This window comes from Aotus nancymaae, unplaced genomic scaffold, assembly GCF_030222135.1.
Source record: "Aotus nancymaae isolate 86718 unplaced genomic scaffold, 86718_ANA_hifiasm-v0.15.2.pri h1tg000058l, whole genome shotgun sequence".
Taxonomy (NCBI): Eukaryota; Metazoa; Chordata; class Mammalia; order Primates; family Aotidae; genus Aotus; species Aotus nancymaae.
In genome coordinates this window covers 34,640,983-34,661,592 of record NW_026988472.1, presented here as the reverse complement: position 1 = coordinate 34,661,592, position 20,610 = coordinate 34,640,983, and the positions used below count along the sequence as shown (strand labels likewise).

The 20,610-nt window shown below is 42.3% G+C and overlaps 1 protein-coding gene across 5 annotated transcripts in view; it reads left to right on the top strand.

Moving 5' to 3' along the window:
* Positions 1 to 15,172: 15,172 nt before the first annotated feature.
* Positions 15,173 to 20,610, top strand: part of ZFX (zinc finger protein X-linked) — a 68,619-nt gene continuing 63,181 nt past the window's right edge. Inside the window, exons 1-3 of one of the 5 annotated variants that reach the window (XM_012448835.3) lie at positions 15,173 to 15,966; positions 16,164 to 16,239; positions 17,662 to 17,773. The gene's annotated coding sequence lies outside the window, so the exon portion shown is untranslated. The other 4 variants (XM_064364441.1, XM_012448836.3, XM_021670471.2 and 1 more) reach the window with 4 other exon arrangements.

Here is a 20,610-nt window from a genome sequence, read left to right as displayed (position 1 = left end):
GGTGACACAGACTTCCTGCAAAACCAGCAGGAAAAGCAACAGCTCTGCAGGATCCCAGAGACTCCTGCTGTGCAGCCCAGCAGCTCCAAAGGCAGCACCCGAGAGCCCTTTGGAAACCCAGACCCTCCGGCTCCCGCCTGGACCCCTGAACCAGAACAAGCATTTCCACAACATCCGTGGGTGATTTGTGTACACATCAAAGTTTGAGAAGCTCTGCTCCAGGGTGCAGGCTCAGTTTAACCCTTTTTCCATAATCTATTTTTTTGGTCTACCCACGAAGTCACTCTTTACAGTGAAACCCCCCAACTCCTCACCAGACCAGATCATGTAATACTAACTCTCTTTACTATTAATACCTACTTCATTTTCATATGCTATTTTCCCTCAATATAATGATTTTATTTTATTATTTTTAAATTTTTCAAACTCGGAAGTTCTTAAGAACAATAGGATGTTATTAGCATAAAGTGGGAGCTCTGTTGACGTTTTGTATGCACAATTCAGACTTCATTGAAACTTTAAATTTTACTGTATCCTTGGCTTGCGTTACCTTTTGAAGAATTACAAAACTTTCCACAGTTCTGCCAGCTGCTTCTTCCTGTTTTGTTCTCAATTTGGGATGTTTATTTCTTTTGCTTGATGTCTGTATGCTAAAAGAAATAAATAAGCAGAACACATTTGTGGTTCATTCAAGCACAGGGCACAATCCAAATTCATTCCACATGATAGTCTCTGACTAGGAATTCTTATGTCCTATAATTGGTGAGTATATTTTTGCATTAAGCTGTAATGTTGAATTATCACTTCTTTAGCATATTTATTTAAATGTATTTTGGGGGTGAAAAGTCATTATGTCATTAAAAAAAGGAGTCTTTGTTCAAAAGGTGATATAATTTCCAAGAGCTGCTTGGGCAAATGTTGTTAACTGAAGGGTCATTATGTAAGGTAGTTATGTATTATGTTATATGTTATGTATGTTATAGAAATCCGAGTGCCGTTACAAATATAGCTTGTAGAGTGGTGCCAGGCAGTGAACTCTTTGTTACCCATGAGATAAATACAGAAATTGAGTGTTTAGAACATTTGACCAAGTAATTTATATGTCTACTGCCTTTCACAGTAACAATTTAGCTTTGTATTTTATAAATAATTTTAAAATTTTATTTTTCTAGTGACTTATTTTTATTATATCTTATAGAAATATCAGTGCGCAATAGATTGGAAATTTTTTTTTTAAGTTGGTCTTTCACTGCAGATGGTTTGAACAGCACTGATATATAGCATATTATCTGGCCTCAAGAAACCAAATTTGATATAAATAATATAATGAAAGTATAACTTTCCTCTACCCCAGTAAGGACATTTAAAAACATTTCTAAATAATGACTGGGTTGGCCGGGTGCAGCTCATGCCTGTAATCCCAGCACTTTGGGAGGCTGACAAGGGCAGATCATGAGGTTAGGAGATCGAGACCATCCTGACTAACAGGGTGAAACACTGTCTCTACTAAAAATACAAAAAATTAGCCGGGTGTGGTGGCAGGCACCTATAGCCCCAGCTACTCGGGAGGCTGAGACAGGAAAATTGCTTGAACCCAGGAGGCAGAGGTTGCAGTGAGACGAGATCGTGCCATTGCACTCCAGCCTGGGTGACGGAGCAAGACTCCGTCTCAAAAAAAAAAAAAAAAAGACTGGGTTAAAAAAAGAAACTGAAAAGAAAATTACAAATTATTTAGAGCTGAACAGCAACAGAACAGAATCCATGAAAGGTGTGTGGGCTGGGTGTGGTAGCTCATGCCTGTAATCCCAGCAGTTTGGGAGGCCGAGGTGAGAGGATGACTTGAGCCAAGGAGGCTGAGACTGCAGTGAGCTATGACTGCGCCACTGCACTGCAGAGTGAGACCCTGTCTAAAAAAAAAAGAAGAAAAAAGCTTGTGTGATAAAAGGTGATATTTAGACAGAAAGTAAAGTTTTAAATGCATATATTAGACAAAAAAATTATACTTAATGATCAGACTGTTCAGAAAAGGTAGAGAATAGTTACGGTACAGGCTCAGTACTTTTTTTTTTTTTTTTTGAGACTGGGTCTTGCACTGTCGCCTAGGCTGGAGTACAGTGGCACAATCTCAGCTCACTGTAGCCTCTGCCTCCTGGGTTCAAGCAATTCTCCCACCTCAGTCTCCTGAGTAGCTGAAATTACAGGGGCGTGCCATCACTCCTGGCTAATTTTTGTATTTTTGGTAGAGACGGAATTTCACCATGTTGGCCAGGCTGGTCTCAAACTCCTCACCTCAGGTGATCCACCTGCCTCGGCCTCCCAAAGTGCTGGGATTACAGGCGTGAGCCACTGCACCCAGCCAGGTTTAGTACTTTTATCAATGAGTCCCCAAAATATAGAAACTTAAATAAGATAGAACACTATTTTATTCCCATAAAATAGTCTTGTGGTAGGTGGCAGGTCCAGGGTTGCCAGGCATTTACGTCAAACTCAACATATGCCTTTCATCTGCATGTCAAGAGTAGCACTATCTGGTTGTCATCACCTTTCAGTAATCAGACAGTGGAAAAGAGTTCAAGAGAGTGCACAATGTTTTCTAAATGCAAGACCTGGGCTGGGTAAGCTAGGTCCTGCCTGTAAACTCAGCACTTTGGGAGGCCAATGTGGAGTTCAAGAGGCCTAGGAGTTTAAGGGCAGCCTAGGCAACATAGTGAGACCCCACCTCTACAAAAAAAACACTAAAAATTAGCTGGGTATGGCAGCAAACACCTGTGGTTCCAGCTACTTGGGAGGCTGAGGTGGGAAGATCGCTTGAACCCAGGAGGTACAGGCTGCAGTGAGTCATGATTCATGGTGCCAATGCACTCCAGCCTGGATGACAGAGGGAGACACTGTCTCAAAAAAAAAAAAAAAAAAGCAAGACCCTGAAGGAGTCCTCCATTCCACTGGGCAGAGCTTGGTCATATGATGACAGGTAGAGGCAAAGGGGATTAAGAACTGTGGAGTTGGCTGGGCACGGTAGCTCACACCTGTAATCCTAGCACTTTGGGAGCCTGAGGCAGGCGGATCATGAGGTCAGGAGATCGAGACCATCCTGGCTAACATGGTGAAACCCCGTCTCTACTAAAAATACAAAAAATTAGCCTGGCGTGGTGGCGGGCACCTGTAGTCCCAGCTACTCAGAAGGTTGAGGCAGGAGAACCACTTGAACCCAGGAGGCAAAGGTTTCAGTGAGCCAAGATTGTGCCATTGCACTCCAGCCTGGGCAATACAGCAAGGCTCTGTCTCAAAAAAAAAAAACAAAAAAAAAAAACTGTGGAGTTTAGCTAAGAAGTCCTGAGTCCAGTTACAATTCCGTATCTCTGAAGGAAAGGGAAAAAGATATTGGGGGATGATTACCAAACTGCCATAAGCAACCATATTAGCAAAATCAAAGACAATTGAAGGAAGAAAACAGTAAGTATAAAAGCAGAATGTTATAAACAAGGAAAACAAAGAACAATAGGTAATCAACAAAACTCAAAGTCAATGAATTTAAGTGAATTAAAAATAGGGTCATCACTTGGAAGACTGAGAAAAATAAGAGGCATAATAGACAATGGTACGAAGGAAAAAGGGGACACCAGATAGACACAGTAAAGGCTCTAAAACTCATAGGAGATTATTATGATCTCCTTTATAGAAATGCATTAAAAAACTCACAGTGAAATAGACAATTTTCTAGACAAATAAAAATTTTCTCAATGAATTCAAGAGGTAGTAGAATTCAGACACAGACCATTAATGAACTGATACAACAGTGAAGATCCTTAATCACCTAAAACAGTCACACACATAAACACACAAAATACAACCAGGGCCACAGAGTTTTATAGGAGAGTGTTGCTCAAACCACAAGTAAACAGAAAACCCTTATCTTAATTATTTAAATAACAATAATAACAATAATAAAAGAATGTTACCCAACTCATTTAAGAGGCTACATTAACCTTAATATGAAAACTGGAAAAAGGCCAGGTGCAGAGACTCATGCCTCTAATTCCAACACTTTGGGGGGCTGAGGCAGGCAGACCATCTGAGCCCAGTGGTTCAAGACCAGCCTGGGCAACATGGAGAAAAACATCTCTACAAAAAATACAAAAATTTGCCAGGTGTGGTGGTACACTCCTGTAGTTCCAGCTACTCTGGAGGCTGAGGTGGGAGAATTGCTTGAGCCTGGGAATCTCAAGGCTACAGTGAGTGGAGATTGCGCCACAGCTTGGGCTACAGAGCAGGACACTGTCTCAAACAACAACAAAACACTTTGGCCTCCCAACGTACTGGGATTACAGGCATGAGCCACTGCACCTGGCCAAGATAGCTTTTTTTTTTTTTTTGGATAAACATAGAAATTGACCCTTCTGGTCTTAAAACTTGAAACTCACCGGATCCAGACAGTGAGATACTAGGCCTCTCAAAAGGTATCAAATAACTTAAACTCAGCAGATCATTGCATCCAGAGATTAAAACATCAGGTCCCTCATTTATCATGATTGCTTCCTCTGTTTTCCCGTACATAGTTAAATTTCTTCCCTACTATATAAACCCCTAGTTTTAATTGGTCAGGGAGATGGACTTGAGACTGATCTTCCATCTCCTTGGCTGCAGCACCTGATAAAAGCTTTCTTCCTTGGCAATCATTGTTGTCTCAGTGATTTGTCTTTCTGTCTTGCGAGCAGCAGAACCTAGATAGAACCCCTGGTGTTTTAGTCACAGATTTTGGTTCTCTGACCCGGTATATTTTGCTTGTGGCTTGGCTGCCATGGGCCACCAGGAGTCTCAGAAGCCCTCCTAAGTAACTGCCCACCCAATTTTGGCTGGAGGTGAGTTTCTCTCTCTCTCTGGCCTCTCTGCAGTGAGCCCCAACCAGGGTCCTGACTGTCTCAGAAGAACAGCCTTTGAAATTTGACAACTGCATCCAGGTAGGATGAGTGTACTTTGTGGGCCCAGACAGCAGGATCTGCTTCTGGACACGGTGGCTCACGCCTGTAATCCCAGCACTTTGGGAGGCGAGGTAGGCAGATCATTTAAGGTTAGGAGTTCGAGACCAGCCTGATCAACATGGTGAAACCCCGTTTCTACTAAAAATACAAAAATTAGCTGGGCGTGGTGTCGTATGCCTCTAGTCCTAGCTACTCAGGAGGGTGAGGCAGGAGAATCGCTTGAACCCAGGAGGTGGAGGGCAGTGAGCTGAGATCATGCCATTGCACTCCAGCCTGGGCAACCAGAGCAAAACTCCATTTCAAAGAAAAAAAAAATTGTGGAATTGTTCTCATCTGTAAAATGCTAACATCTGATAGGCAGCTCAGGATTTCTTGTTTCCTGGGTTTTCACTAAAATTTAAGGTTACTAAGGAAAAGAATTCTAGTTAAGATATAATTCTATATGTAATATGTGCCTAAGAAGATGTGTTTTTATTGAGAGAAAGAATAATTTTATCTAATTCAGAAGTTATCTGAAGATTAATTCAAATTACAGACTTCAAAATGTTATTTTGGAAACAAGGTAAAAAGGAACCAGAGAGTAGAGGAGAGATGTGAAGAAAGTTATGGATATAAAGATGTATTTTTGGTGAGTAAGATTATAAAGAAAAGAAAATTTAGGAGAAAACAGAAGTCCAAGCATGTACCAGCATTAAAGTACTTACTGCTCATGCGCCTACAGCGAATTTCTTAATTCCACAAAACATATAGTTGGTATTGGTGGGTTTAAAGACATTAATTTGGGGCCGGGCACAGTGGCTCATGCCTGTAATCCTAGCACTTTGAGAGGCTGAGGATCACCTGAGGTCAGGAGTTCAAGACCAGCCTGGCCAACATGGCAAAATCTGTCTTTACTTAAAATACAAAAATTAGCCAGGTATGGTGGTGCACACCTATGATCCCAGCCTCTCAGGAGGTTGAGGCATGAGAATTGCTTGAACTTGAACCTGGAGGGTGGAGGTTGCAGTGAGGTAAGATCCTGCTGATTCACTCCAGCCTAGGTGAAGGAGCAAAACTCCATCTCAAAACAAATTAAAAAAATAGATAAAAATGAAGACATTAATTTGGCTGGGTGTGGTAGCTCACCCCTGTAATCCCAGCACTTTGGGAGGCCAAGGTGGGTGGATCTCTTGAGGCTGGGAGTTTGAGACCAGCCTAGGCAACATAGTGAGACCCTGTCTCATTTTAAAAAAAAGTTCCCTAGGATTTTAATTGACTTCATGATGTGCAACTAGAAAAACTACCTTAGACAAAGAAAGTTAAAAGATAAGCAGCAAAGGAAATGATATTTGTAACATACATAATTAGCAAAGAATTATATTCAGAATATAGAAAGTATTCCTATAAATAAGAACATTAGAAAAACAGACAAAGGTTACTCCAAGGCAATTTTCAGATGAGGAAAACTATAGCTAATAAAGAGTCAAAGATATCTTGAACTTACTTGTTATCAAGGAAATGTCAATTAAAACAATTTTACCATTTCTCACTTATTAGATAGTCAAAACGTATGAGTACATCAAGGTTGATGAAGGAATGGGGAATTGGGAATTCTCATATTCTGCTGGAGGGAATGTATATTAGGATAGTCATTTTGGAGAGTTATTGAAAATGTGCCATATTCTGAATTTTTACTTATATATATTCTAAGAAAAACTCATACATGTGGGCAAAGAGGCATTTACAAGGATGTACTAATATTTCTTAAAGTGTCATTGGTATGTGGATGACTTGTCTGTTTATGACCAGGGCTCCTGGTTAAATTGGCCCTATCCCATACCTACTATATCAGTTAGGGTTCTCCAGAGAGAAACAGAGCCAATAGGATATATACATAGATATATAAGAGGAGATTTATTATGAGAATTGTCTTATGTGATTACGGAGGCTAAGCAGCCTCACGATCTGCCTTATGCAAGCTGGAGAACAAGGGAAGCTGGTAGTATAATTTGATCTGAGTCCAAAGGCCTGAAAACCTGGAGCTCCAATATCCCAGGGCAGCTCAGGAAGAGAATTCACCTTTCCTCTGAATTTTTGTTCTGTTTAGGCCCTCAACGGATTGGACGATGTTCACCCACGTTGGTAACGACAGATCTTCTCTTTTTTTTTTTTTGTTTTTTTAAGATGGAGTCTCACTCTGTCACCTAGGCTGGAGTACAGTGGCACAATCTCAGCTCACTGCAACCTCTGCCTCCTAGGCTCAAGTGACCCTCCTGCTTCAACCTCCCGAGTAACTGGGATTACAGGTACTCACTATCATGCCTGGCTAATTTTTTGTATTTTTAGTAGAGATGGGGGTTTCACCATGGTGGCCAGTGTGGTCTTGAACCTCTGGCCTCAAGTGATCTGCTCCCCTTGGCCTCCCAAAGTGCTGGGATTACAGGCTTGAGCCACTGCACCTGGCCTGATCTTCTTTACTTAGTCTACTGATTCAAATGCTAATCTCTTCTGGAAACACACTCACAAACACATTTAGAAATAATGTTTTACCAGCTACCTGGGCATCCTGTAGCCCATTCAAGTGGACACATTAAAATTAACCATCACATTGACTAGATCAGAATTTCCAGGAGTTGGGGCCTGGAAATCTGCATCTTTGCCAAGATGTTCCCTTGCAAATTTGAAAACTATTGCTGTTTTCTTAATCATAAGTGGTCTAGTTTTTATATATTTCATTACTTAATTCTGCTAATTGTTTTGCAAGTAAGTAGTGTTATATGGTCCACAGAAAAGTGTGAGAAAGGGGCCACTAATATCTGTAATGCTTGCCCTACTCCAAAGATTCTTTGAAATTTGAAGATAATTTTTTCTTTGTGTGTACACATTGTATATATTTTAAACTCCTCATTATGGAACATTTCAAATACATTACAAAGAGAATAATGCAACAAACCCCCACATGTCCATCATCCAACTTCAATCTTGTTTCCTTCACACACTTCACTTTGAACCCTGTTCCACCCTTACGATGCTCCCCCATGTTAGTCTGAATGCTGTTTCTGATATCATATCATTCTATCTGTAAATATTTTGGTTCATGTATCTCTGAGAGATAAGTCGTTTTTTGTTTTTTTTTTTGGAGATGGAGTCTTGCTCTGTCACCCAGGCTGGAGTGCAATGGTGCAATCTTGGCTCACTGCCTCCCGGGTTCAAGCAATTTTCCTGCCTTAGCCTCTCGAGTAGCTGGGATTACAGGTGCGTGCCACCACGCCTGGTTAAATTTTTTGTATTTTTAGTAGAGACAGGGTTTCACCACTTTGGCCAGGCTGGTTTCGAGCTCCTGACCTTGTGATCCACCCGCCTCGGTCTCCCAAAGTGCTGGGATTACAGGTGTGAGCCATGCTGCCCGGCCAATAAGGACTAGTTTTTAGACATAATCACAGCACCATCATATCTAAATGAATTAACAATACAATAATTTGTTTATATGAGCATATATCCAATCAGTATTGACAAAATCCAGTGTTCACATTTCTCCAATTGTCTCATATTTTTAGTTTTTTTGAGACAGGTTCTCATTCTGTCTCCCAGGCTGGAGTGCAGTGGCACGATCTCAGCTCACTGCAGCCTCAACCTCCCAGGCTCAAGCGATCCTCCCAACCTCTGCTTCTTGAGTAGCTGGGACTACAGAAACCCCACGTGCCTAGCTAATTTTTTTGTATTTGTAGATGTGGGGTTCCATCATGTTGTCCAGGTTGGTCTTGAACCCCTGAGCTCACCAGGCTCCCAAAGTGCTAGGATTACAGCATGTACTACCTCACCTGACCTACAGTTTGTTTGAATCAAAATTGAAATAAGCCAGGTGTCCTGGCTTGTGCCTGGAATCTCCTCACTTTGGGAGGCCGAGGCAGGTAGATCACTTGAGTCCAGGAGTTCAAGACCAGTCTAGGCAACATGGCAAAACCCTGTCCCTATGAAAAATACAAAAATTACCTGGGCGTGCTGGTGTGCACCTGTGGTCCCAGCTACTCAAGAGGCTGAGGTAGAAGGATCACTTGAGCCTGGGAGGTTGAGGCTGCAGTGAGCTGTGATTACGCTACTGCACTCCAGCATGGGCAACAGAGCGAGATCTTGCCACAAGAAAAAAAAAATGAAGTTCATACACTGCCATTGATTCACATGTCTTTTAAGTCTTTTCTAATCTATTGATTTCCCCTCCTATTTTTTTCTAATAATTTTTTGAAGAAAGAAATTTATTTGTTAAATGTTCAATTTTTCTTATAATTTGTTTTCTTATAATTTACTTGTTTATTCTTATCTTTCATTTGTCCTTTAGAGTTTCTCATCAGTGGGATTTTGTCAATCATATCCCTTTGGTTTCATTGATAAGTTTCTCTGTTTCCTGTATTTCCTATAACTGGTAGTTAGAGCCAGAGCGTTGATCAAACTCAGGTTTGATTTTCTTTTCTTTTTTGTCTAGTAGCATTTAGTCCTTCCATCTTGAGACATATTTCTGGTTTTCTCTCTGCTTAGCAGCCACTGATGATCATTGCCAAGGTCCATTATTTCATCAGGTGTTGCAAAATGGTGATATTCTAATTTTATCAGGACTTTTTCAAATATTAGTTGGAAAACTTCTATTAAAATAAAGGTCCTAGCTGGGCACAGTGGCTCATGTCTGTAATCCCAGCACTTTGGAAGGCTGAGGAGGGCGAATTACTTGAGGTCAGGAGTTCAAGACCAGCCTGGCCAATACGGCAAAACCCCGTCTCTACTAAAAATACAAAAATTAGCTTACAGGCTTCATCTTTTTTCCTTTACTAGTTTTGAAAATACTGAGTTAGTTCCCTAGCATTCCCCAAAAGTGATCATTTTTAAAAATTGAAATATGACTCTCATACTATATCCAATACACCCTTTTAAAGTGTACATATAATTCTCTACTTTCTAGTACATTTATAAAGTTGTGCAACCATTACCGCTGGTTGATCATTTTTAAAGTCTCATAAATTCACTAACATATCCGCTGTGTTTCAATTCATAGCAATTTTTTTTGACATTCAAATTTTCTTAACGTTAGACAACTGGAGCCTCCTTAAACTGGCTCCTGAAACCCTTTGACACACTCCTAGTAAGCTTGGACACTTTCTTCTTTTGTTTTCTGCTATAAGGAGATGTTCCTGGCTTATCTTATACTTTCCTGCTCCAGCCCTGGAATCAATCACTTCTCCCTTTCCTTTGGTGGAAAACTGTAGAGGCCCCAACTTGGACACCAGGGGTGCTCACTGGTACTGCTTATTGTTTCTAGGCCTCTATATTGATTTTTAAAATCTCTTTAGCAGAGCTGGTTTGTTTGCTGTGCCCTGTGATTTATAATCCATGAAGAATATGGCTATTGGTGATTTTCAGGAATTAAATAATGTCTTATTCAACTAATGACTCATGTAAAAAGCACTGCTTGAAAATCACCTATTTGCCAGTCATTGTTTATCTTAAAATTATTCTCCTTGGACAGAGTGTGTGGCTTAAGGGCTCAGATGAAAAATTCTTACTTGGCATTAATTATGGCCAACTGAATTCCAACAGAAGATGCAACTTGCTCACATTAAGTATAATCTAAGTATCAGGTATCAGATAAATGGTTAATTTTGATAGGGCATGCTTAGTTCAACAAAACTAGGGCCTTTCTAGGGGGAGATAAATATTTTTTAATGTTTGGGATACAAAAAAATGACTTACCACAACTTTATTCAAGAAGGTCTACGTTTTCTCATAAGCCAGTAATTTATTGCTTCTTATTTGAATTCCCATCAGTCTCTGATGTGGAGTAAAAATCAACAGTTTCTTTTCTGACTAATCTTTCTCTGGAAAAATGATTGAAAGGCCTTCTATCGTTTCTGGCTCAAGGACCTATAAACATGTCAGAGATTTTTAGTTAAGTTATTAAAACACTGTCAAAACCTTGAGTAAATGCTTTTAACTATCTGATGTACATTAACAGCTCTGAAGGAACAAATATATTTTAGCGCGTAATCAAAATTCCTTTTACTGCTTTGAAACCAGCTATTTTGTATTCATAGCATTCTCTTTTGAAATGTTCTGCTCTCAACCTCCCTGGATAAAATTTCCTTTTATTATGTTTACTTAAGTGAGAAAATGAAAGTACTTAGGAATGTTTTTATTTTGCCTTACACAGCCTCCTTATTCGAGTTCCCCAAGGGCAAGCACATCTTTGTTACTTCCTGTGCCCAGAATTCTAATACTAAAACAATTATCAAAATTGTCAAGGCAAGATACAGGTCCTTTAAGTGTAAGAAGTCTGGTGCTGGTCCCCCAGATAAAATAATGACAATAAAAAGCAACTTCAGAAAAAAATAAAATTAAATTAAAAAAAAAAGGAAAAAAAAAGATGTCTGGTACTTAATTACCAAATGCTTTCAAGGATCTTAGGTGTCCTCAAGGTCCTATTGTACCTTCATAAAATGCATTTTGCATTTTATCACAACATCAATTTCTGATCTCTGCTGTTTACACTTTATTTTCGCCTTCACTTTATCATGAGTATAATACTAAGTGTACTTCTAGTGAAATAATTTTTATCATTGTTCTTTTACCAGTTTAACAATATCCTTTACAGACTTTCATAAATGGGCTTAAAGTACAAATTACTTTACCTCCTTTTTTTAAACTCAAAAAAGTATAGTTGACCTTATCTGTATGGTCATCTATAAAATAATCTTTGCTGGACTTTAATAAAGGTTTATCTAATCTAATAGAACTAGGCCATCCTTTCCTTGTTTTCCACCAAAGTTAACAGTCTCTTCCTGTATGAAAAGTAATCACAAAGGGCTCTTTGAAAGCATCAATCCCTAAACTACTGGTGATTTTTTAAGTTGAGAATACATCTGTTTCATGTTCCTTGGACACTCTTATACTGGTGGACGTGTAAGTATTTGATGGTAATTATGAAAAAACTAACAAGAACGGTGACATTAGGTTTTTCTGTCTTGAAAATGTTGTACAGTTGCATGGATGATGAAGTGAGGCTCCATTCTTTTTATTTTTATAGAGATGAGGTCTCACCATGTTACCCAGGCTAGTTTTGAACTGCTGGACTCAAGTGATCCTCCCGCCTTGGCTTCCCAAAGTGCTGTCGTTACAGGGGTGAGTCAGGGCACCCGGCCTCCATTCTTGCCATACCGCAGCATCAAACTGAGGCTCTTGGAAAGTACTTAAATGTTGGTTATCGATTTTTTGAAATATTAATGTGGGCGGCTGGGCATGGTGGCTCACGCCTGTAATCTTAGCACTTTGGGAGGCTGAGGCGGGTGGATCACTTGAGGTCAGGAGTTCGAGACCAGACTGGCCAACATGGCGAAATCCTGTCTTTACTGAAAAAATACAAAAATTAACCAGGCATTGTGGTGCGCGCCTGTAATCCCAGCTACTCGGGAAACTGAGGCAGGAGAATCGCTTGAATCTGGAAGGCGGAGGTTGCTGTGGAACGAGATTGTGCCACCGCACTCTAGCCCGGGCTGGAGTTTTTTTTTTTTTTAACTCTGTCTCCAAAAAAAAGAAATATTAATGTGGGCACACAAGCTATTTTTTTTGTGTGCTTGAAACAGCATTGCTTAGTTTCATTTACCTTTCTGTGCACAGTATCACAGCCTGATGTAATTTTTATAAACAATGAAGACATGTTTTTACTATTTTTGAAAGGAAATTTAATCGCTTGAAAAAATTCAGACTAAAGCCGGAGAGGAAAATTACCATCCAGTGCATTCTCAGAGATTTCTTCTTACTCTACTTTTGTTTTTCCTTTTTGAAAGCATTTGTGATTGAGAGATGTCTGAGGGAAGGGACAAATTGCATTCTGGGAGTTTTAAAGAGTTATGTCAGGCAACTAAAATACGTGGCCTCTGTATTTCGAGATTTCACATCAGTATACTATTTGCTTTATAATTTTTGTTTCTTAATTGTTTAAAAAGGTCTTTAACATTTAGTGTTGTGTTGAAGGACAGCACGGCAGATTCCGGAATTAATGTAAAGACTCCACTATTTAACTTTTTCCTAGTACTTTAAAACAGAGTTTGGGTTCCAAGTTCAGCATGGGAAGATAGCATAAACATTTAAACTAAGTAAAGTTCAAAATATACATTTTTGAAGTTGATAAGTGCTGTTTAATCGTTTCCCCCTTCTTTCCCAAGTCTTTTGAAACTTCAAAAGGCTTGTTTAAGCAGTTTAAAAAAAAAAAAAAAAAAAAGGAAAATCCATACCCAACTGGGCTCCTATCAAGGAATGTGGAAAATTCATGATTTATGGAACGATGACACCAGACTTACATTTCACAGGCTCCCAAGCTTTGAAACACGGGTACATAGGAAATACACATAGAAAATTCCTGTTCTTTGCAACGTGTGAAACGTTTCAAAATGCAACTTTGCTCATCCTCCTCCTCCCTACAAACTAATAAAATCAGTTCGGCTCTCTGACGGCTTATTTTTAAAAAATTAGACGGCTTGGTAGGTGCTCCAGGGATAACCCTTCTCCCCCCACTCCACACCCCCCTTCCCGGTTAGACTGGCAAGCCCTTTTTCATTTTATTTAAAAGTTTTTTTTTTTTTTTTTTTTTTTTTTAAGCGAAGGCAGGGGACGGCGGGGGTTGCTAAATTTATCTTCCTCCCCAGCCACGGGGATGAAGAAAACACATTTACTGCGGGCGGGGGTCTGAGGGCCTGCAAACAACTCGAGCTGGAGCCTCGGCCAAGACCGGCGCGGAGAGGCGGTTGGTCTCCGGGGAGGCCCCCGGGACAAGGTGGGGGGCGCCGGGCAGCCTGCCTCTCCGCGGGGTCGGCCGACCGCGGCCCCACGCGGGCTTTACGGCCGAGGCGGCGGCAGCGGCGCGTGTGTGGCGGCGGCGGGCGGGAGCGCGGAGGAGGTGGAAAGAAGGGGGGCGCTGTCACGGAGACTCCGGCCGCCGGAGACCCCGCCGCAGCGAGGCCACTGGGCTCCCCGGTCGCGGGGCGGGAGCGGAGCCGACCCGGGGCGCCAGAAGGACCCACCGGGCGGAGGAGGGGGCCTGTCTACCCTTCCGCATTTTCCTGGGTCTCTCTCCCGGGCGGTGACGTGACGTGCTGACGGCGGGCCCGTGCCGGGGAGCTGGGCCGCTTTTTGTCAGCTCCGAGCTCGGCCCCTCCTCCCTCCCTCCGCCCGCCCCACCAGCCGGAGCCCGGCCCAGTGCTCCAGAGAAAGGCCGGCCTGCAGCACCCGCCACCGTCGCCGGCCGCCCGCACGCCTGTCCGGTGAGTCCCGGGTGCCGCCGCGGCCGCGGGGCCTAGTGCGCGCACAGCGGCCTGGTCTCGGCCTGGTCGGCGGCCCGCAAGGCGCCCTCGCGCGCTAGGCCAGGCGGCGTGGCGCGCGGCGCCGAGCAGGCCCCGAGGAGGCCGCAGTTAGGCCCGGGGAGGAGCCCGGCTGCCCCGAGCGGCGGCGGAGGCGCGCTCCGTAAGCGGGCGGGGGTTGGGGGAGGGTCGCCCGGTTGTCCCGGAGGCGACCGAGGGGCCCCGGGTCGGCGCCGCGGCCGACCTGGGGCACCGCGCCGGGGTGAGGCCTGGCAAGGAGGCGAAGGCTGCAGGCGTGAGGTGAAGGCCGCAGGCCGGCCGGGCCGATTTTCGCTATGTAAATATCGGCGAGGGGGGGAGGGACGGGGGGACAAGATGGCGGCGGCTCGGCGGCTGCTGCAGGGGACGATAGAGGGGGTTGCCGGGAGGGGGAGCCGCCATCTTGGAGGCGGTGTCTGGAGAGAAAATTCCGCTACAGCCCGTGAGGGGGGGTGGGAGAGCGGGCGGCGGCGGCGGCGGCGGCAGCGGCGCCGGTGACGGGCCCCGGAGGCTCGGCGCGGCGGCGTGTGCGCGTGGAGGGGCGTGCTCGCTCCCCGTGGCGGCCATTGCCCTTGCCGCCATGATGAACGCTCGGGCTTCAGGCGCTCGGCGGCAGCGCCACCTTCCTGCCTTGCCTCCCGCAGCCCCGTGACTGGCTGCAGTTTCCGCTGCGTTTCAGCTGAGCTGCAGCAGGCGGCCACCGCCGCCGCCCGGGCGCCGGGACCATTCCGCCCTCAGTGCCCCCGGCCCTGCGCCTTTCGCCCGCGCCTGTAGCCACCCGAGGGCACTCGGGGCAGGTGGCATTCCGGACACCTGGGCTCACCAGGGCCTATGGGACCCCAGGAAATGTTATTTTTGCTTAAGTCAAATCATAATGTGGCTGCTAAGGTGCCTTCGATGCGGTTGTTTTTCCAACAATCCTTGCCGCCCCGAGTATCTGAATAAAGAAAGAAAAATAAAGATGGGAAAGTTCTCGCCATCCTTTTGTCCTATAGGGAAAAAAATTGCCCAACACGAGCAGAGGAATAAAATTTTGAATCATTCGTATTCATTTATGTGGAAACAAATTTCTTGAAAAACGATTTAAGCGATTAGTGATTTGTTAGTGGTATTTACTTTTTTTAAAAATTGAGGAATAAGGGCAGACGTTTTTAATTTCTTATTGGAGGGCAGCTTAGTGTGGTGCATATTAATTGTGCATTTGCCTGTCATGGTATTTCAATTTTTCATTTGTGGAGTTTTAAGGCGGAGTTTCATCCCCTACCGTACTTTTTTGATTGCACACTGTACAACTTTCTTGATAAACTCGGAGCCCACTATTAGTGATGCACTATGCTAGGTGCTTAGAAACATTAAAAAGGTTCCTGTAATGCAGACGGTGGCTGCGAGAAGTCTCATGTTTAGAGGTAGGTGGGGCAAGGTGAAATGCAGTAAAGTGAGAGGTACAGCTAATTACTGACTGGGATTTCCGAGGGAAGCAAGGTTGCTATTGGAGGATCAGGGAGGGAAGGGTTCCTGAAGTATTAATAGGTGTCATTTGGAGAAGGTTGCAGAGGGATGGGGAGGACTTTGTTAGGTAGAGGTGGAGGTGGAAAAAGGACGTTTCAAGGGTGAAGCTTCTTCGGAAAACAGTAAGTATTTGCAGTTTGGCAAAAGTGCATGATAGGGGAGTGGTGGGAATTTAGGCTAGAAAAGTTAGATTGCAGAAGAGCTTGCTTGCCAGGGGCTTATACTCAATGGGGGAGGCAGCTGGGGTGCCCTCAACTAGAAGAGCGATGGCACACCTGAGCTGCGCCTTGTTATTTACTTATTTATTTTTTATTTTGAGACAGGTTCTTGCTATATTGGGCTCAAGCTGTTCTCCAGCCTCCCACTGCCGTCTGGCCCCTGAGCTGTGCTTTACGGTACTTAGTGGTTCCATTGTACTAGGAAAAGTTTCAAAGTTGAAAAATAATGAGAGTAGTAAATTGATCAGTGTTTTCATTATCGGAACGATTACAGGAATATTAAGAAGTTAAGCAAATTTTGCTAGTTTTGGAATGATGCGTCTCAATTAAGACAGCTGTTCGTTTTTTCTATCCTGATTTCTCATCCGAAATCTTTTGCTCAGAGTTTTTACAATTTCTATGGTACACAAATAGGGAGGGGTTTCTAACATTTCATTTACCTTGGTTGAAAAGTACAGGACTAGTGCTGTGGGTTATTTGATGAAAACGAGAAATGAGTATTCCCTTGGTAATTCTTTTTGTTTTTTTAATCGAAGTCTCGCTCTCTCGCCCAGGCTGGAGTGCAATGGCACGATCTTGGCTCACTGCAACCTTCTCCTCCCGGGTTCAAGCGATTCTCCTGCTTCAGTCTCCTGAGTAGCTGGGATTACAGGTGTGCACCACCACTCCCTGCTAAGTTTTGTATTTTTAGTAGAGATGGGGTTTCACCATTTAGGTCAGGCTGGTCTCGAACTCCTGACCTCGTGATCTTCCCACCTCAGCCTCCCAGAGTGTTGGGATTACACCTGTGAGCCACTGTGCCCGGCCTCCTGTGGTAACTTTTTAAGAAGTCAGTTTTGAAAAGTCTAGTTTAGAAGAGCCATTATTAAAAAGGCAGTACCTTCACATGGTCTTTTGCAATTTGTCCTTCCCCCTGGTGAAAGGAACCACCGTTTTGTTTGAGAGGGTAACTGAGACTGTTTGCTAAGCCAAACCTTCCTGCTCATGTTTTGATTAATATTTGACTAATCTAGATGCATATGTGGGAAATGTGTTTCCTAGAATTTTTATTTTTTTGAGATGGAGTCTCTGTTGTGGCGCGATCTCAGCTCACTGCAGCCTCCGCCTCCCAGGTTCAAGTGATTCTCCTGCCTCAGCCTCCCAAGTAGCTGGGACTATAGGACCCTGCCCCTGTGCCTGGCTAATTTTTGTATTTTTAGTAGAGAGGGGGTTTCATGTTGGCCAGGCTGGTCTTGCACTCCTGACCTCTCGTGATCTGCCTGCCTTGGCCTCCCAAAGTGCTGGGATTACAGGCATGATCCACCGCGCCCTGCCTGTTTCCTAGGATTGTATGATAGGAACCTTTAGGTGGCATGGATACCCATTTTCAGTTTTTCCATTTTTCTGGACTGTAACAGGTCATGAGCAGCAGTGCTCCATGAAAGGGCTGGAGGGAATGAGAGTCTCATGTTTATTATAAAGGGCTATGGTTTAGAAAAGTTTGAGAAACTGCGTTGCATGAGGCTGACTAGAAGCAAGTTGTGAAGGCGGGCTGTGGTTGTTGAGGTGTTAAGGGTAAACATAAACTTAGAAGAACCAGGTGCTTTTATATCTTGACAGCTGGGAAAGACATAGAAGAACTATTAAGAAGATAGAATTGTTTTGCTGCGCAGTACAGCAACAGTGGATGTTCAAGATTTAAGATTAGAGTCAAGTTGTGTGATTAAGACAGGTAAGTGTGTAGTTTAGTTTCCATGAGAAATGGTTAAATACAAAATTATTTTTGCCTGAAAGGGTAGACCTTGAAACTCTGGAAAACTGACTGGAGGAACACCTTCTAACCCAACCACCTTGGATAAATAAGGTGTTAGTTTTAAATTGCTGTGTATTTTTCAGATAGATGCAGATTTCTTTTTTTTTAAAAAAAAGCATGCTTACAAATGCGTTACAGAGTTTTTTTTTTTCCACATTGCTTTTTGTAAATGCTTACTCTCTAACCCCATTTAGACTGATACTGTCACTGATAATCTTATTTATAATATTTGTGCTTGTGTACACTGGCAATTCCAAACTTTTTTTTCACATTTAAACTACTCAAATGGTCCTTGGAATCCCTCACCCTCAGCAAAGATTACCCAATCTTTTACTTCGCTGAGAAGGGTAGATGGCCATCTGATAAACAGCCAAGTTTCCCTCCCTTCCGCTTCATACCTTTCTTCTGTCTTCCGCCTAGGCCTTTCTCCTTTTGCCGCAGGGGGCTATTGCAGGAGGGATTGTTCTCGCAAGCCCCACTGCTCTGCGCCTGCTCTTCACCCTGGCTGCCTCCTTAGGGATGGAGCTCTGTCTGTGATGCCGTCTCTTGCATCATTACCCTCTCTTTACAAATATTCCTAGGTTTGCTCATCTCACAAAAACCTCACCTGTCTTCTATTTTCACCCACTTATTCTTAAATCCAGTATTTTCCAGATTGGGAAACTTGTACAGCATGTTAACAGGTGTGTTATATAAAAGTGTTCTGTGTGCCTTATCTGTCTTCTATGGTGGGATTCCCCTTAATTTAGCATTTAACATATTACATTTTGTCTGTGTGTTTATATTTTTATCTTATCTGTCTTTTATGGTGGGAGTCCCTTAATTTAGCATTTAACATATTACATTTTGTCTGTGTGTTTGTATTTTTGTCTTCTAAACTGAATATAGAGATAAGTTCTCATTTATCTTTGTCTCCAAATAGTACCTGGCATATGGACCATTATCTCCAAAAACAATCATTTCCGTTATTGGGTGCAGATAATTTTATGTAATTGAATAGTTTTCAGCTGTTCAAAATCAGATATCCAGTCAGTGTGTTTTTTGACCAAGGGGTAGACATATTAAGGCATGCTTATCCTATCAGGGTACCAGGTCAAGGAATAACCCCCCTCCCGCCACCCCTTATCTGATTGGAATATGGCCAGCCTATTCTTATTCCTGCCAAATTGTTTTTCCAGACAACATTTTATAAAATCCAGGTATCTTATAATTGTATTTTACTCAAAGGAAATGTACTTTAAGGAAATTGTTGGCCTCAAAGTACACAGCCATTAGGCATTAAAAATACATATATTTAAAAAGTTTTATGGAGTATTTTAAAATTACTGAAAATCAGAATCACCCAGATTTGACAGTTCTTAATATGTTGCTATATACTTGATTCATGTCTTTTTGTTATTTAAAGAAATAAACTCTCACTGATTCAGTCAAAGGGTACCTCCCCATCCCATTCTGTCTTCTCTTCACCAAAAGTAACCACTGTCCCGATATGTATGTACCAAAACAATATCAGGTATTGCCTGTGTGTTTAATTTTACATAAACAGTATCATAACCATGCCTTATATTATTATTTTCACTTAACGGTGTGTTTTTGAGATTTATCCACGTAATGTGTTTATCCAGCTCAGCAATTTTCAAAGTGTGCTCCAGGGCTTCCTGGGGATCCCTAAGATTCTTTCAGGGGGTCCATGAGGTCAGACTGTTTTCATAATACTTTTCATTTGCCTTTTTCACCCACATTTTCCTGTACACTATAGGAATACTGTACAGAGGCTGCATGACATATGATGCCATAATAGATAAAATGCAGAAACACTTATGGGAATCCAACTGGCTTCTATTAAGCCAGACATGAAAGAGATTTGCAAAAATGTAAAACAGTGCCACTTGTTTTACTATTTTTTTTTTTGAAAAATAGTTATTTTAAAGTAAATATGCAGCCATACAGAAGAATGAGATCATGTCTTTTGTGGAAACATGGATGGAGCTGGAGGCTATTATCTTTAGCAAACTAATGCCCAGTAACAGAAAACCAAATACCGAATATTCTCACTTACAAGTGGGCGCTAACTGATGAGAGCTCAAGAACATAAAGAAGGAAACAACAGACACTGGGGGTCCACTTCAGGGTGGAGGGTGGGAGCAGGGAGAGGAACAGAAAAGGTAACTATTGGGTACTGGGCTTAAATACCTGGGTGATGAAATAATCTGTACAGCAAACCCTGAGTTTACCTATATAATGAAACTTCACAGTATTCCCATACCTAAATTAAAAGTTTTTAAAATATCTCAACAAAAGAGAAAAAAGGAACAAAGGAAAAAAAGTATATTTGCATACAGTGGGTTTATTATTATGCATTAATAAGTGCTTTTAAATGTCTCAGTTTTAATTTCTAGTATGATAAACATCTATAGCTATAACCCACATAACTCTTGGTGGTCCTTAATTTTTTTTTTTTTTAATTTTGGTCCTTAATTTTTAAGAATGCAAAGGAGTCCTGAGACCAAGAAGTTTGAAAACTGCTTATCTAGTTCATTCATTTTATTGGTATTTCAGTATATAAATAGACTGTGGTTTATCTATTCTTCTTGGAGGGACCGTGAGGCTGTTTGCAGTTTCTGAATTTCAAAAACTACTGCTGTGAACATCCTTATACATGATTTGTCTTTCTTGGGATTATATACAGATAATAGAAGTAGAATTGCTTCATTTAAGAAGTCTGCATTGTCAACTTTACCGAGAATTGCTGAAAT